The 19092-nt window shown below is 44.2% G+C and overlaps 1 protein-coding gene across 1 annotated transcript in view; it reads left to right on the top strand.

The window, feature by feature from the left end:
* ADAM19 (ADAM metallopeptidase domain 19) overlaps positions 1-19092 on the top strand; it is a 77727-nt gene that overhangs the window by 11364 nt on the left and 47271 nt on the right. The window lies entirely within an intron of this gene.

The following is a 19092-nucleotide window of genomic DNA, read 5'->3' as shown; positions in this document are numbered from 1 at the left end:
CATAATATTTGTTCTCCATGTAATTTCCCCCATGCTGTGAGGACTGCCTCGCCAATCCGGAAACCATATTGGACAAAAACTTGTTTGCTGAAATCAAATGGAACCTTCCCTGAGCTGTAGGCCTCTGGGGAGATGCACGCCTCCAGGGAGATGTGTGCCCTGGCTCTCTTCCCTTCTCCATTTTTTTCCCAGGAGGAGGGCATACCGAACTGTTGAACCAGCTTGCACGATGCACGTTGGGCTGCATTACTAGAGGGCAGGATCACTACACTACAAGGTCACCTTCAAAAGCAAAGGAACATCTCAACCAGTGGGAACTGTGCCCAGAGGACCTTTGGCCATATAGGCTTCTCTCTGCTGGTCTCTTAAGCACATCCTGGATCTCTCGTCTCTTCACCATCCTCTCCTTTCTTGAGTCCGAATGATGATCAGATTTAGGTTTTGGCTTGGAAAAGGGACCGATGTCCTTTGGTCTCACAACTTTCATTGTGCTCCAGCCCTGGCTAAAGCGAGATCCTGTTTGCACAAGTCAAGGTAGTAAGAATGGATAGTTATTTTCTTTTGTGTATATATCTACCTCTACCTCCAGACATCATGAAAAGCAGTACTTGTCAGGGCAGAATTTGGGCTTTTCGAGGCTTACTGACTGTAGTACCCACCATTGCTTCTGACTTTAATCTCTCTTCATATCTCTGATTTTTTATCAGCCCCTCAGAGATGCCATAGGGAAGGAGACTGCTTTTGTTGGCCTGGAAATCAAGCTACAACCTGAAAAATTAACAGTCATTCTCTCTAATGGAGTGATTTAGCTCCCTAATTTCCTCCTTTTTCCCTCAACCCTATTTGAGTTGTACAGTACTGGAGGACCCAAGAAGGGAAGAACTAGCAGGCAGGGAAGAAGTTTTCCAGCACTAGACAGGAAGGATTAGTTTCCACCTCTCACTGCTTCACTTCCCTTCCAAAGAGGCCTGGTAAAAATATGTAGCTAATTCAGAGCAAAGCCCTGCATACTGCCCAGGCCATGGCGCCCTCCCCCACCCCACCTTCCCAGCTTCTTCTTGCACCAGGAGTATATTTTAACGTCTTATCGAGGAAAAAGGACAACTCTTTGTCTCTCTCTCTCGTTGTTGGGAGCTTCATTTGTTGTTGGCAAGATTCAATGTCCTGGATCAAAGGGAAGCCTAAGAAAGGCTTAAGACGATATCCCAATGCGTTTTGGAAACCATGCTTCACTGAGTTGCATTTAAATGAGTCGCAGACATATGGATTACATTTCACTTAAAATACACATGGCTTAAGAAATTAGAGGATATCATTCTTTAACCAAGTACTTGGCAGATCTGAAGTATTCAAAATGTTTTTCCAAACTCAGCACGCAGCTGGGCTCTCCATTCCCCGCAGCTGAGATTGTATAACCTAAGGAGACCGGTGCCGCCAAGGAAACCGTTGGATGGATGGGTGGGGACACCAGAATTTGATGAGAACTGCCTGTGAGTGTTTGAAATTTTTTTGGAAGTATCAGGAACTGAATTAACCCTGCTGTGCTGACTCTGAGGCAGTGAGCGCATAAGCGAACTTAAATTCCTAGTGCTGTGCTCGCTCCGCACCTTGCCCCCGAGAGACCTCGTGGTCCTGTTTGAGATGGAGTTTCCAGTGGGCTCTTTTTAGACTGAGACCGGTCTCATTTACAATTCTCATGATGTCCAGAACCCCTGGAGTGGCAAACCAAATGGATCACTAGCCAATCTGGTGGGATCTTTGTAGAAGCCAAATTCTCAGCCTTACCCCTGCACAAACAGGGTCTCCATTGTTTCTAAATCATTGGAAACATGACATGGCTGTCTTAGGGTCCATTGCATAACTCAGTCTCAGTGATTAGGAGTGGTGATCTGAAAGGATGAAGGAAGAGAGGACCAAGGAGCATCCGGAAGTGAAATAACCTAGGCGTGCTGACTCTTGAGGGTCAGGAGTACAGAAGTCCGAAACACCACAATCCAGAGAGCAGGACAGGCTTGGGCTTTGGTGTAGAGAGACCCACATTCATTTCCAGGCAATGGCACTTCCTGGATATGTGGCCTTCAGCAAGTCCTCTGCCTTCTGAATGTTATTTCTTCATCTGTGTTCACAATAATACTCCTTCGTGAGTATTTGCTGAGAGCCAGTCACTGTGTGAGGCACTTCACACACTGTCTCATATAATCCTCACGGCAGCCTTTTGAAGGCGACATTATTGTTATTCACCTTTTATAAATGAGAAAACCTTACGGGTGAGGAATTCAAGTAATTTACCCGATGTCAGGCAGAGCCAAGGGCCAAACTCAGGGCTACCTGCCTCTTACTATATTCTACCGCCTGCAGATCACACACATTAATGCCTTCATTGCAGGGTGGGGTGGGCTGAAAAATGCCCCCCCCCCAACTGCCCCAAGATGTCCACATTCTAATCCCTGGAAGGTGAGGCTATGCTGCCTTATATGGCAAAAGAGTCTTTGTAAGTGTGACTAAATTAAGGATCCTGACAAGGAGAGATTATCCTGGGTTATCTGGGTGGGCTCTAAATGCAATCCCAAGTATATTTGTAAGAGGAAGGCGGAGGGAGATTTGCTTGTAGGTAGAAGAGGAGAAGGCAGTGTGACCTCAGAGGCAGAGATTGGCGTGATAAAGCCCCAAGCCAGGCAGCTGCCAGAAGCTGGAAAAGGCAAGGAATGTCATCTCCCACGGGGAGAGCAGCCTTGCTGACACCTTGATTTTGGCCCAGTAATACTGATTTCATTCTTCCGGCCTCCAAGAACTGAGAGAGAATAACTTTCTGTTGTTTTAAGCCACCAAGTCTGTGGTAATTTGTTACACAGCAGCCACGGGAAACGAATACACAGAGTTTGTGCCGTTTAGCGATAATGTCCTATGAGGTGCTTAGTACAATGCCTGGCACACAACAAGCAGGTTTTCAATACCTGCTAACTTTCATTAACGTAAAATCAAGAATAAATGCTTTCTAAAGTGCCTTGGTGATGCAAAGCCGTTGCATGGGGTCCTTGTGACCGTCTTCAAATATGAAAGTGAGAAGAGAAGCCTGAGAAATAGTGTGTATGGGTATCGTTTATCAGCATCTCCCAAGTTCCAGGTCTGCCGTCCTTCTGACTGAGGAATGGTGGTCAGATACTAATAACGACGTCAACAATCACAGTAATGGCTACCATGCAGGCGATGCCTCTATAGCAGACTCTGTTCTGCAGTCTCTACGTGGGTCGTCTACCTGATTTGTCACAACAGCCATATGAGGTGTAGGCACCCGTATTAGCGCTACTTGGCTAATTAGACCCTGAGGCATGGAGTCATGGGACTTGCTCAAGGCTACCTGGGCGGGAAGGGCAGAGCCAGCCTCTTGACCACGGCCTTATATTGCCTCTTGGATGCCCTGCCCTTGCTCAGTTTGCACTTCTTCAGTTCTCCGTTATTCTGTCCTCTCTCTTTTCTTTCCTTCTTCCTTCCCTCGGCCCTGGTTAGAATTTGGATTTCAGTGTCCTGGAGTGGTGTAATCCAGGCAGGTTGCATTCAGAGCCTGGCGCCTAGCACTCACTGATGATGGGCACTTTGGCAAGTTGCCTCACCTTTGCTAGTCTCAGTTTCCTCATCCACAGGATGGACCTAATACTAGTGGCCACCTGGTCAGATGTCGTGTGAATTCGATGATGTAATGCCCCTAAAGGACTTACATCACGCCTAGTGTACTGTGAGAGCCCAATAAATAGTCGCTATTATTTGTATTTTGTAGGGTCAGAAAAACATTTCAGAATGAAGAAAGAGGGAATTCCCCTGAGTTGGTTTCCAAATGTAAATGTAATTAAGAAGACTTGACCTTAAAACCCATTGCCCCCCCGGGAGGAAGCTCACTTCTGCTCTCCAGCCATGTCCGGTGTGACCTCACTGTATCTCAAGAGGACAGCTTTGCAAGGTTCTCTGGTCGGCCAAACTGTACCTCCTTTCTGTGCCTGTAGACTCAATGCCCAGCCCTTCCCTTGGCAAGGCCCTGAACTGTACGATAAGGAGGTCAGGATTTGTTCACCGGGTTCCGGCTCTATCTTCTTCCAGGGACCCACAGCCAGGGCTGCCTGTGTAGCCAGGAAGGATGTCCACAGTTTTCTTTTGTCTCAAGCTTATTTCTCCTGGCTACGCTTCAGCAGGAGCACAGGGTGAAATGAATGGGAGGAAGCTGTCAGCTGCCCTGTTGGCCTTAGATGGACTCTTGTCAGAGGGAAGGGCAGCTGTGCACTGGGGGAAGTCAGGAATTGATTCTTGGGTTTGAGGATTCCTTTACCATCAGACTGTTCAACAATAGCTGGTATCCAGTGAGTGAGCATTTACCACCAACATACATAGTTACATAGGTTTTTTTAAACCCTACGTATATTTACCCAAATGGGGTTGTATGGTATCCTCAGTTTTATAACCTTTTCTTTCACTTGAAACTATAGCATGGACAATCCCAAATCATTTTTTAAAAAATTTATACTAGAGCTTTTGGAATGTTCGGAAACTTTGATAATAAAATTCTAGAAAAAAAAATTGCACAGATAATAGAAATTTAAAATAAATGAGATCAGGCTTTCTATACTATACTGTAATTTGCTTTTTCATTATTTGTCTTCAATATTTTTTCACATTAGCACATTTATAGACCTGTTTCATTCTTTTTAATGGTGACATAGGATTCCACTGAATGGGTGGACCAAAATTTATTACTCTCTCTATTAATGGACAGTTAGATTTCCAATTTCTTGCTATTACAAGTAATGCTGCAATAATAGGCTTATGCGTAATCTTTAAGCACATTTGCAAGTATTTCTATAGGATTGATACCTAGAAGTAGAGTTGAAAGGTCAAATAACAAATATGCTTAAAATGTTTTAAATTTTGACAAATTGTACCTCTCACTCCAGAGATTCCTCTCCAAAGGCTGTATGAGAGTATATTATAGATACATTTCTATGTAATTTATTGGATGTTACATTGTATGTGTGTGCCACAATTAACTTTTAAAATTTATTATAGCGAAACATTATCAAATGCACATGGAATTAGAGAGAATAATATAATGAATCCCTATATCTCCGTTATCCAGATTCAGTGATAATTAAGATGCTGCGATTAATTTAATCACCCAATATTGATGGGATTCAAGCTGTTTCCTTTTTTTCCCCTTCATTTTTTACAAACAGTGCAGGAGTGAATATTCTTTTTTTCCTATGTTCCTTATTTTTATTAAAAAATTTTTTTTTTGTTTTCTGATGTTACATTTTTTTATTATTGGTGTACAAAACAACATAATGATCAGACATTTACACCCCTCACAAAGTGATGACCCCAATAAGTCTGCTACCCATTCTGACACCGTACATAGTTATTACAATACCGTTGACTATGTTCCCTAGGCTGCACACTTTGCATCCTGTGACTGTATATTTTTTAATTAGAGTTGACACTCAATGTTGTTTTATATTAGTTTCAGGTGTACAGCACAGTGGTTAGGCATTTACCCCTGTATTCTTTGGATGGTGCTTTTAGAGGATCACCTCCTAGACAGGAATCACTGGGTCCAAGGGAATTTACATAGATAGGTAAAGTCCCATTGCCGTTGGCATCTCTATAAGTTAATCTTGTCACCCTTGTTGAGAGGACTTGTTTTCACACACTCTCATCAGTGGATTGACTGTTGAGTTTGGGCAGACTCTCTGAACCCAAACTCTTCTGCCTGTTTCTTTGAACAGCTTTATTGAGATATAACTTACATAACCACATAGCTCATCCCTTTAAAATATACAAGTCGATATATTTGCAGTATATTTACAGAGTTGTGCGATCCTACCATATTCTAATTTTTGAACAATTTTATCAGTTCAAAAAGAAGTCATTAGCAATGTTATGGGTTGAATGTGTCCCCCACCCCAAATTCGTATGTTGAAGTCCTAAACCCACAGTACCTCAGAGTGTCCTTATTTGGAAATAAGAGTCATTGTGGATGTCATTAGCTAACACAATTAGCTAAGATGAGATCATACTGGAGTAGGGTGGCCCCTGATCCAGCATGACTGGTGTTCTTATCAAAAGGAGAAATGGGGACACAGACAAGCACACAGGGAGAACACCATGTGACGATTACAATCATGCTGCCACGAGCCGAGGAGCGAGCAGAAGCTGGGAGACAGCTCTGGGACAGACCTTTCCCTAGAGCTGTCAGAGAGAGCCTGGCTCTGTCAACACCTTGACCGTAGACGTCTAGCCTCCGAAACTGGGAGAGGATAAATGGGGTTTAAACCACTCAGTCCGTGGTATTTTGTTAAGGCAGCCCCTAGCAAACTAATATAAGCAGTCACTCCCATTCTCCCCCATCCTAACAGCTCTAGGCAACCACCAGGCTGCTTTCTGCCTCTCTAGATTTGCCCGTTCTGGCTATTTCATATAAAAGAGATGATATAATATGTGATCTTTTGTGAATGGCATCTTTCACTTAGTGTACTGTTTGTGAGTTTTATCCATGTTGTATAGCATGTGTCATGACTTCCTTCCTCTTTATTGCTATGCAGTGTTCCGTTGCATAGATTTACCACATTTTGTTTATCCATCCATTGGTTGGTGGGTTTCCTGCCTTTTAAATGAGAGCTAACCTGTTTCCATTTTACAAGGTTGATTTCAGGAAGTATTGGTCAAGCACCTATGTGTAAAGCCTTGTGTTAGGGGTTGTAGAGAGTACATGCAAACACACTGTCCTTGCCACCTGGCAGTGAAAAAATATCCAGCAGCAAAATCCAAGGCAGATTAGAAACTTATGTTACAGAGTGGAAAGTACAGCACTGAGGAGGCAGGAAGGGAGAAATTCTGACTGGGAGATAGAGAAAGCTTCTCTTGAGAGTACTGCTTGGAGCTCTGTCTTGTAGGAGTACAGAGGGGAGGCTTTGGATGAGGAAGGGGGGAGAGGTGAGCGGAAGAAACGAGATTCAGACGGAAAGGAATTCAGACTGAGAAATTAATGTATAAATATTTGGTCTGGATCAAGGAGGAACCAAAGCTGTAGTGCTAATAATCTCTTAGGATTCCAGTGTTCTAGCCAGCCAAGTCATTTTAATACGGAAGGGTACGTACGTAGGGAATGGGGAAGGCGTTTCTTCCCCGCCCCCACAACTGGGCTACCCAAGGATTTGAATAGTTTAGAGCTCAATTTTTAATTCTATTTTTGACTGACTTGCGCTCTCTCTTGCCTGAGGGTAAGCCACCGTGTGGTCAGGGAGGTAGGTGGGGTACCTCTAGGAAAGATGCTTGAGGTGCACTTTAAGGCCAGGCTGTATTTTCTACATCGTGGATGAGAAGGTCTTCCTCCACCCCTCCCAACTGATGGGAAATTTGGGCTGAGCCAAGTGGACAGAAGTGTACCTGGTGGGTGGAGCTATGGACTGCAAGAGGTGGAGCACATGGCAGAGATGGCTTCTTCACAAGTGGGGGGCGGGAGTCTCCTGAGAAGCAGGACGTGGTGGGCGGGATGTGGATGGATGTATGGATATGCCTTTGGGTTTGGGAGATGTGCTGGAAGTCCTACCTTCCAGACCTCTATTTTTTCCCCATCTTCAAGGATGTGCCTCACCTATTCATCCAGACTCTCTGGAAGTTGGAGGATGTCTCTACTCTCCAAACTTTGTGCTTTGGCAATGGAGCATGACTATCCCAGGGAAAAATCTATGGGACCAGGAGGCCTCTGAAGCCACATTTACATTCATCCAGGAACTATTTTGATTTGAAGAAAGGAAGCTTACTCATTTTCTACTTAGAACTCAGTGATAAGCACAGACCTTTGGCTGACACCTCAAATACTAAATGAATAGTTTTTTTTGGCACCCTGGGGCAAGTTGCAGGTCTTTCTCAACCTCAATGGGGGTGGGTATTGGATCAGAGATTCCCTGGCTTTTTTGACGAGAGTTTGTAGTGTACTGGGGTTGAGCTATGGACTACTTCTTAGGAATTCTTTACCTCCTGTCTTTCTTTTCTTTCCTTCCTTCATTCAACAAATGTTGTGAGTGCCCTGGGTGTTCCTGGGAGAGCAATGGTAAGCAAAACACAGTCTCTGCCATCCTGGGGCTTTGAGCTGAGTGGAGGAGACAAAGAACTAAACAATTACTGAACAATGTGGGTGTGCTGTGATGGAGGAAGTAGAGGTACCATGGGAGCACAGGGTAGGGGAACCTGTCCTGGACTGGGGGTCAGAGAAGGCTTGGAGGAGGTAGGTAGAAGTAGGGCAGTCGTCGAGGGGGTAGGGCTTATACAAGGGGAAATGGCAGCCAGAACAAAGGCCCAAAGGTGAGCAACCTTTGAAAAGAAGTTTTTTACAGTTAAAGCAGAGAGCTAGAGGGAGGAAGGAAATGCTGAAAAAAGAGGTTGGCCAGGTGGGGTAAGTCCTTGAAGGGCTTTGTAGGTTCCTTAAAGTGTTTGGGTGTTTATCTTGAGGGCAATGGGAAGCTGATGAAGAATATATTTACATATGTGCATATATATATATATATATATATATATATATAAATTTCTAAACATCATTTTATTTTTTGTCCCTTTTTAAAAAAATATTTATTTTTTTCAGTTACAGTTGACATTCAGTATTATTTTATATTAGTTTCGGGTGGACAGCGTTACAGCATAGTGTTTAGACATTTATATAATTTACATAGTGATCCCCCCATTGGTCTAGTACCCACCTGGCACTATACATAGTTGTTGCAACAGTCTTGACGGTATTCCCTATGCTGTACTTGACATCCCCATGACTGTTTTGTAACTGCCCATTTGTATTTCTTAATCCCTTCATCTTGTTCACCCAGCCCCCCAACCCACGCCCCTCTGGCAGCAGACTCATAGACACAGAGAATAAACTGATGATAAAGAATATTTTAAAAGTCAGATAGTGACAACATCCAAAATGCATTTGAGAAGGACGTCTTCCAATGAAGGCAGAGGATGGGTTAGAAAAGGGGCAAGACTAGCGATAGTAATTAGGCCCATTCAAAAGCTCTTTTATAATCTGAGTGAGAAACGATGGTGATCTAATTATGGAAGAGCTAGCCGATATGGAGAGAAGGGGATGGATTCCAAGGATGTTTATAGGGTGGAGTCATGGAGACTGGGAGAGGGGTTGACCATGGGCTGTGGGAGAGGATGGATTCAAGGGCCAATCTGAGGTTCCTGCTTGAGTAATTATTAGGTTGGTGCAAAAGTAATTGCGGTTTTTACAGTTATTTTTCACTTTTTCAACCGCAATTACTTTTACACCAACCTAATAGGAGTAGGTCAGTGGCCAATCCGTAGGTTTGTCCTAAGCTTGTGGTGGGACTTCCGTGAAGCCACTTCTTTCCTCAGGTCTTTAGTTTTCTCATTAGATGAAGGTAATCATACCCCATTGCCAACTTTGCAGGATGTGGGGATCCACTGATAAAATCTGTGTGAGAAGTAGCCTCTGGTGCTCTTTCCATGACCCTAAAAGGAAAGGATGTCCTTACCCTGTTTCTCTCTGTAATTTGTGCTCTAACATAGCCTTCCCTCCTTATCTACAATTCTAAGCATTTGATCTCCCAGGAACTGGTGAGACCTCTGCCCATTCTGGCAGCTGAGGCCTCACTGGGGGGCCTTTCTGGGGGGTTCTCAAACTGGCTTTTGTTGAAAACAATGAGATCATTGAGTGGGTGGAGCTGGGCCAGGCTTTCCTCAGCCAGTTTAAGGAGAAATGGGGTCTTTATGACTTCTCTACGTATGGCTCTTTTCCAGTCCCTTCCATAGCTCCCATGCGCCCCACTGCCCCCTTTTCCTCCTTCTTTTCTCCCTGAGGTTATGGGTTTGCAGAAAACTGGCAGCCTCCACATTTTCTCCTCTTGCATCAGTCTCCCTGGAGAGAGGTCCAGATGGACCAAGGGCTATAATGGCTGCATTATATCAGGCGTGGTTTCTTTTTCCACCACCGCCCAACACCCCCACCCCCCACCCGCTTCTGGGGAAAAGAAGGGCAAATCATTGAAAGGGATTCCTTTGGAAAGAGACTGGAGTGCTAGGGAAAGAGGTGATTCTAAGTGTTGGGAAAGATGTCAGGCTCCTTGTATTCTAGAAGCTCATTACCTCTTGACTTCTTGGTGTTAGATTTGGGGTTCGGGTAAGAAGGCAAATGTTAAACTAGCCTTTCAGTTATGTGGTGATAGGAATATGGCTGTGGAAATGAAACTCAGCAATGTCGGGTGAACATCCTGAGTTCCTGATCCGTAGTCTGCCCCTTCCTCTCTGCTCTCCACACGCACACATGCATGCACGCACCCCTTCTCCATAACTATGTGGATGACTCGTTAGGGGAATTTGGAAGTTGGTTGCAGCACTGGTTTGCAGCAATTCTAAGAAGGGAGGGGGATGGGCTATGAAACAGTGACTTGGCTTCTAGGAACCCAATGGTAAAAACTACCTTCTGTGTGGCCTGTTAGTGTTTGCAAAGGACTTTCACAGATGACCTTATAGGGGAGGAGAAAAGAACTCTCCCTCTGTCTGTGCAAGTTCTCCTCCATGAACCCTGTAACAGAGGACAGATTAACAAGAGAAAAACAGAAGTTTATTAACATGTATACATGGGAGATACCTGGGGAGAAATGAGTAACTCACTTAGAATTCAGGCTTCAGTAGCATCTTCAACGAAGAACAATACATTTGTAGAGAAATGACAGAACAAAGGAAAGAGGTATTATGCCTCTAAAGGTGGTAAGCTGCCGGCAGATATGTGGGAAGCTAATGGTAGATAAAGGCTAGTTAATAAAGTTTGTTGTGCAGATTCCTTCTCCAAGCTGATAGGGTCCACAGTTGTCTCTGGTGATTAACTTTTGTCTTTCTTGGTAGAAGGGGCGGAGGGATGGCCTTGAAAATTTATGTCCTGCTTTTAGGCAAATAGTGGAAGGGCGGGAAGCTTTTCTTGTATTTGCTTCTCAAGTCCCTTCAGTTCAAAATATCCTTATGCCAAAATGGTATATTTGGGATGGCAGATTCTGCCGCCCTTCAGCCTTCTCTAATCTTCATGATGCTGTGAGATACAGGTGCCAGGTGAAAGGCAGGAAAACAGCTTGCCTTGCTCACATCCCCTGGTATGGTGCTTGGCACACGATTGGCTTCAATAGTATTTGTGGAATGAGTGAGTGGGCTTGCAAATGTACAGCCTGGGGCTCAGAAGAAGTACTGCGTCTTGGCACACAACCCAGAGCAAATACATGATGAATTCAAGCCAGGAGGGACTTGGGCTTCCTGATGCCATGTGCCCCGTAGTTTGTACTATATTATGCTGCTAATAAGTAATTATTGATGCAGTTGCACCAACATCCTTCCTGTCTGTCCTCTGGGAATGTCTGGATGGCCTGACTCTGGGATCATCTACTACTGACGTTTAGCTTACTTTAATTTTTTATACTGATGGGTTTAGAAGCAAAATATAATGGTGTGATATTGTGAAAGTTGCTTTTGCTCTTTTTCAAATGCTTCACCTGTAAAAGTGAAGGGAGGGGAAGCACTGCACAGAGAGGATGGCACATAAAGAACCTTCATGGAAAGGTTATGGAGCAACACATAGAATGAGGGAAAAGCTGAAGGACCAGGGCTCGGAAAGGACAGGATACAGGAATTTATCGTTTCTTCAGGTGCGAGAGGTGGGGTGCCAGCGCCAGCCATTTTCACCAGGTGTCACTCATCTTGAAATTTAGGTCATGAGACCTGTGCTGGCTTGTCATGACTGACTCTACGGGCGCTCAGTCAGCATGCAGCGAGAGGGGAATATTTCTCTCAATGCACCTCGGGGCACTGTTATCCCGTGGTGGCAGGGATGCTGCAGGCCAGGACAGCAGATGTCCATGACGAATCAGGAGGGGCTTTCCAAGGTCTAACCTTCTCGACTTGTGCTTCGGCTTGATTTGTCCTTTAGGATGCAAAGAAACGTTGGGTAAGATTTATCAAGCTTACTGGGATATTTAATCAGAGCCTAAAAGGGCCCAAGCACCCATATTTAGGGCAGGTTGCTTTTTGTTTATTTGCTTTTTCTCATGGGATGGTCCCCCTACTCCCCTTTTCCTAAGCATATTCTCAAGGGTCCTGTGATCTTAGAGGTTCATTTTCTTCACTTCCTCTGTGTCTGATCCACAAAGTTTATCTTTACAGTATGGCCACTTACTTGTTGCATTGGTCCTTCCCTTCAAGTTAATCTGATAAACAAGCATTGTGGTTATTTACCAAAAACTGGTTGCTAGCGAGGCTGTTGTCAGGCAATGTTTTCACTTTTTCATCTTTCTCAGAAATAGTTAAGAGAGTACCCCATTTCCTTGAACTGTTCTTATCTAATTCCAACAAATACCCATAATGGGCTATTCCGGACACTGCACAACACATCTGCAAACTCGTCTTGGGTGAGCCATTTTGAGGGCCTTGCAGGTCCCTGCCGGTTAAGCTCCCTGATCCCAAGATATCGGCCCTCTTTGGGCAGAGACATTGCTCATCTTTGTAGAGGCAATCAAGAGAGAGGCATGAAGAAGATTAAATAAAGACCCTGCTGACCAAAGGAGTAAACAGTGCTTCTCTAAACATCCTTTGGTATTTAACGTAAAAGCAAAACACAGGACCGGGAGCTGGTTGGAAGGGTACTGGGTCTAGTGGGGGACTGGGAGAAGATGTAATGGGAAATGGTTGGTGAAAAGGAGTGTTGACTTAATGCATTGTTTGGAAATTTCCTTAATAAAAAGTTAAAAGAAAAACAGGCTGAGTAGCTTTGGCTCTTGGCCAGGCTTGTTGACGGCACCATCTTGTTTTACAGTGTTGCTTCTGGAGCTGGTCCCCTGGCAGCGATGATGCTTGCTCAAGTCAGTCCTTGGAGCAAGAGGAGATCCCCACTCTCTACACTAGGGGCAGCCTTTAAAGATCCCCCTTCCATTCCCTTTCTGTTCCCTCAAAAAGGAATGCCTCTGCTTGTGGGCCCCTGAGCGTCAGTCCCTTATTTGGCCATGACTTTGGCATGTTGGTTTGTTTCCATTCCTTTGGAGTCAGGGGTGGAATGAGCATGGGTTGGGAAATCTTGGTTCTGAAACAGCTCCAGCCAGCTCTTCTCTCCTCTTTTTTCTCCTTCTTAGAAAACAAAATAATACTTACTGATTGGTTATATTACTGTCCTAAATACAGGCAAGCATTGTCATTAGATTAGAGTAGTTCTGTCTGCTTTTCAGAAACCCTTTTCCAGTGCTTGCCTGTCCTGGACGTCACCATTTCCTTTCAATAGGTAAACAGGCGGAGTAGTCTGTGATTTGCATAGTATCACCTACCTTGTTTCCCCGAAAATAAGACCTAGCTGGACCATCAGCTCTAATGCGTCATTTGAAGCAAAAATTAATATAAGACCAGTAATATATTACATTATAGTATACCCAGTCTTATAGTAAAATAAGACCGGGTCTTATATTAATTTTTGCTCCAAGAGACACATTAGACCTGGTGGTCCGGCCAGGTCTTATTTTCAGGGAAACACGGTAGCTAGTTAAAAAATTTTAATATTTCAATTTCCAAACACAACCAAAAGGAGAGAGACTACATTATGACCCCCTCAGAAAGCCATTATCTCTATTTAACAATTATCCAGGTTTGCCACACGTGTACATAACTAGTTCTGGAGAAAATAATCCCAATGATATTTATAAAACACAAATACTTTACAAAGAGTTGTTTTACATTTGTTCATTTTATTTAAACAAATATTCATAATCAGGTACTTTCCAAACATTTTACAACAACCCTACTAAGTAGATTCTATCATTTCCCCCATTTTATAGATGAGAAAACTGAGGCACAGAGAGGTTAACCAACTTGCCCAAGCTCACAGAACTTATCAGCGTCAGAACTAGTATGTGAATGTGTTTTTTTATTTGATCTGCTTAGTGATGCTGTGAGAGAGTAATTATTAATTATTCTGTGCACTTATTTAATTAGTCTGGGAAATGGAGGGCTCAAGTGAAACACTTCCATACAAATTGCATTTGTCAGTTTTGTTCATCTAATGGGGTACCACCAAGGTGCTAAAACTGGTTTAAAAATTGGATAACAGATGTGCAAGTGCACGGTGGAAAGTTCGCGAGCTTAATTGTCCTACCTTTTAGTATGTACTGTTTTTTTAATAGTGAAAAAGGAATGCTGCGATGAGATTGCTAAATTAGATACACAACTGGTTAATTAATATCCTAGGGGCAACAAAGCCATAACCTTCCGACGTCTCTCTTCTACTGGATAGAAATCATTTGCATCTCTATTGTATCTTACTCGGTTTTTTCAAGTTGACATCTGGTTTTACCGGGTTGTACAAGAGCTGCCCTAACTAATTGTAAATAGTCTTTTGAAGGTATGTTTCCTCCCACAGAGTCCAAAGGACCTTAGACTGGCCTCTCAGAGCCTATGACCTGTGCCCTTGCGCAGCATTGAAAGAGACCTTGGTCATCTTTTGACTCATTTCCAGGGTTTGAAAGGCCAATCATCTAGAGAGCAGTGCAGCTGGTACTCAGAACTAAGCTTTGTGAGCCCTAGACTTCCCCTCTGTGTTGTGCTGCTATCGCTTTTAAGTTTTGGGAAAAAGAATTTAAAATGTTAAAATTGATTCAGTGGAGCAGGAGAATTCTCTGAGCCTGGAAAAGTATCACCTGGGAAACCTATTAAAAATACAGATTTCTGAGTCCTTCTCTAGAGAATATAATTCTCCGTTTGTCTAGGATGGGGCCTGGGATTCTCTGTTTTTCACAGCATTTCCGGGTGTTGTGCAGTTACTAGGTTAAGTCCACAGTGATGGCATCAAGAGTATGAGCAAGACATGAAAGAGGCCCACGTTATCACCCACACAGGCAGGCAGGGCAAGGACCCTCCAGGAACAATAAGAGGGACCAGCAAGGCAGCACGTCCCCAGCATCACCAGTGGCTAAGGTCCCCCATACTCTTCAGAGACTGAGATGGACCAAAAGCTGGGGGAGGGCCGTGTCCATAAAAATAGCCACTGGGATGAGCAGAGAGTACTGTTTGTTTCTGCGGAGCACAGGGTGTTTTTCAAGGTAGTTTGGAAAGTGTTAGTACTTTGTCTTCACTGTTTTGCTTATCTGGGAAGAGGGTTGACCACAGAGTTGTTTTGCAAATTTGTCTGAGTCCTGTTGTTTCTCTTTCCCCAGAGGGAGTTTTACAGATTGGAAGCTTTAGAGAGGCTTTTGAAATTTGTCTGAGGGTAAATAGTCCTTAAAGGGATGGTTCTGGGTGTGAAGGCTCCAAGCCTTAAGGAAGATGGGTCATTGCTGTTTCTGACTGCAGTGTGCTTTTGGGGTCTGGCTGCGTGTAGGAACAGGTTCCAGGCTGTCACGGGCAATTCTATTGTCTTTCGTCGAGTGAACTTATATTTTAGGTATTTAGGGGCAGCTTATTTTCCCAAGTGGTCATCAGAAGATGCAAGTTTTGCTCAAGGACTTTGGGGTCTGGGCAACCTGGATTTTGCCCAAAGTGAACACTCCAGGGCTGGCTGCCCTTAGCATTGGGATCCTGATACGGCCTGCCTGTGGGCTTACAAGCTTGGAGGCGCAGGCGGGAGGCATTTACAGAGGGCAGGAGGGTACACAGAAACTGCTTTTCCATCAAAGCCAGAAAAAGGGGGCGGGGTGGGAAATCTTGGATAGTCCTTCTCTCTTCCTGGACGCACATCACTCACAACTTGTTTCCTGAAAATCCTCATACACTTCAGTGGTGAGAGACGGCTTCCTGCCGATCTGCTGAGCCAGCTCCTTGTCAGGGAGGAGATGAGAACAAGATGTGGTCAGAGAAGGGGTGGGTGGGCTGAGCTGGCTGCTCAGTAGCCCGATGGCCCCTCTGTGAGGGGACAGCAGTGTCTTTGGTCCTGAGAGCAGTGTCAGGGCACCACATGGGCATAGATGGACCTAGCTTGGGGCAGTGGGAAGCATTTGAAAGCAGTGTTTCGTCCATCAGTAACACTGCACAGATGGTGGTGATGAAACATGACCCTTCCTATTGCTTCTAGAAGAAAGGACCTTCCTGGATAACATCTGCAACCCCATTTGGGAAAAGGGTTATTTCAAAAAAAAATTAGCCCTGAAGTTCTTCCATGGCCATCCGCGTTTTCCTGCCCCATGCTGTGCGTTTACCTATTTCTCTCCTCTGCAGATAGTCACCATCTAAGAGTTGAGTCTCCTTCTTGTGACATCGCATATGTCCTAAAAGCTTCTATCCTCACCATCAAATTGTGTTTTAGACTATGGTTCCTGGCAGTGCTTTAGTTTTATGTTTGTACCTTCTAAGAGAGACAGAGCAGAAAACTGCATTAAAAGTATGGTCAGGGCCAAAAAACCTGGGTTTGAATTCCAGTTCTGACAATATGCTGTGAGAGCTTGGGCAAGTTACATGTCTGAGTTCCCAGGGTCCTCAGTCACGGAACGGGGAAAGGATTAGTACCCTCCTCATAGGCGCGTTGTGAAGGTGAAATGATTTAAATACATGTGAACAAAATAGATTGCAACTTTTCTGGTTCCCCAAGCTCAGAATGATCCAGGACGTGGAGGAAGCAGGAAGATGCTGGGTGGGCTGGGTAGTGCATGCGACACTGATAGTTCTGAAGTGTGCTTGCCTTAAACGTTTGTTGAGATCTTATGGTCTAGGGTGGTGGTTTTGATCTGAATCGCTCAGGGAGTTATCACAATAGGTGGTTAGGTCTCCCAACCCCGGAGTTTCTGTCTGCTTCAGTACATCTGGGATGGGGCCTGACCATCTGCATTTTTGGTTAGTTCCTTGGTAGTGCTGATGCTACTCGTCCCCAAAGGGCAGTTAGGTAGAAGAAGCAGGTTGTTCCTTGTAGATTCAGAAGACTTGAATGAAGGCCATTAGGTGCCGGTTACAGAGAAGTGGTTTTGGTTCAGCATAAGAACTTTAACTACCAGATGAGGTCAGATATGGAGTGGGTGGTCTCAGGAGACCACTGTCACTGGACATGTCCAGTGCTGAATGGCCCTCTGTCAGATTCCTTTATACATGGGAGAAGTTTCATTCATGTGCTCATTCATTTATTCACTGAATAAACATATACTGCCTTCCTGGTAGGGGCTAGGAGCCGAGGAGAAGCCTTGAACTAGGCAGCCATGCCCCCTGCTCTTTGGGAACCCATAGTCTAGTGGGTTTGACTATGATTCCTAAGGTCCCTTTCAACGCTGAGGCTCTGAGAGTTGTGTGGCCATGGGGGCAGATCCTCAGAATAAGAAGCTGCAGAGAAATGCTCACCCTTCTGAGGATGAGTGGCCGAGAACTGACAAGACTGGACGCCTGTGAGGTTCAATCTGGATTGTTTCTTTGCAGCACCTTAGTGTCACTGGATGAATGATTTTTTTCCTTTCTAAGACTCAGAAGAGGCAGAGAAGGTATTTATCAGGAGTACATTTTCTGTGGGAAAATTTACATCCCATTGGCACCCAAATGGACCATTAAACTCTGAACCCCAGAATAGCCGTCCCCAGAATTATGCAGTCTGTGAAAACAGACCCAGGAAATGGGGCTGCAGGAATGAGCTAATTGCTTTTTATCTCTCTTGAGCTATACACTGGAGAGTTAATGGCTGGGGAGACTTAGAGGAAATAAGTAAATTCCTTCAGTTTTTCTGGGTCCTTCCATCATAATCTCGGTTGAAAGCAATAATGATAACCACTAACCTTTACTGAGTTGCACGCTGTACTTGCCTGGTGTTAAGCCCTTTTCATGCGTTTTGTAGTTTTACTCTTATGAAAACCCTGTCAAGAAAGTATATTGTCATTTTTGCAGAAGAGGAAACACACATTCAGACAGCTAAAGTAACTTGCTCATGGCCATAGAGATTGTAAATGTGAGAGCTGGAGTTGAAACTTCAGTCTCTAGTACTTCACAGCATGTTTTAAACTCCTAGCACGCTGAAGGACTCGTTCATTTACTCTTTCATTCAGCAATTAGCTGTCATTCTTTCACTGAATAAATGTTAAACGCTGATATGTACTGGGAAGCAAAATGGCCTGGCCTCTGTGCTTGTGGGGCCTTAAGTTTATCTCCCTCAGACAAATGGATGGATCCTCCCTAAGATCCTTGGCTGAGCATTAGGATCCTCCTAATGCTCAGGAGAAAGAGAAAGCGCTGGGAGACAGAACCTGGCACGTTAGCTACTGACCCAAAGTTTCCATGTAGCGACATTTTCTCTCCACAGCTGGGTTTTGGACTTAGCTGTATTTTTACATTTCCCTGATGAGTTTCTTCTTGTCCAAGGTTGGATGTTGAAGGGCTTGACATAGTACAAGAGACAATTCTTGTGGCATTTGCCTTCTTTCTGACTGCACTCTTGGGGTAAAGGGGGATCTGAGAGTCAGGAGTCCCAGAACTTAGAGCTGGAAATGACTCTAGAGTGACTCTAGAGACTTCAGTGTCCTTGTCTTGCTGGGAAATGTCACCTCTTCCAAAACCAGGGTGGTCCCTGCAGATTCCTTTGGCTTTCTGCGCTGGCCTCAGCCTATGGTTTCTTCTTATTAAAAGCAGTTTCAAATTGGGTTTTCAGTTTTCAAAGTAAATACGTGATAATTATTTTAAGAAATCAACCAATTTTTTAGAATTATGCAACTTACATTGTGCACATGTTCTGCAGTCCCTCGAGAGAACCACCAATCACAACGGGCATTAGTGGTTCGCCAGTCGTTTTCAATGCATAAACTCGTGTGTACCAGTATTAGTTTTTCATTAAAAAGGATTTTTAAAATGCACTTTCCTAAAATTTATTTTTTATCTAACTCAATTTTTGACATTCTTTCCATATTAATACATATAGATCCACTGAATTCTTTTTTTTGTTAGACTCCAATTTCTCTTCCATCACAAACACTTTTCCCCCCTGATCTCGACTTTCTATAGATGCTTTCTTTCTGCTTTTAATGTGGATGAGCTAGTTGAAGCATCCGTTTGGCTCTAGGAACCTTGTTTGGTGTCGCTTTGCCTTTGGTGAGGGATTCTTAACCTCAGCTT

The sequence above is a fragment of the Rhinolophus ferrumequinum genome, chromosome 24 (genome assembly GCF_004115265.2).
Source record: "Rhinolophus ferrumequinum isolate MPI-CBG mRhiFer1 chromosome 24, mRhiFer1_v1.p, whole genome shotgun sequence".
Taxonomy (NCBI): domain Eukaryota; kingdom Metazoa; phylum Chordata; class Mammalia; order Chiroptera; family Rhinolophidae; genus Rhinolophus; species Rhinolophus ferrumequinum.
Note: the sequence above shows the minus strand (reverse complement) of the source record. Positions and strands in the feature narration are given on the sequence as shown.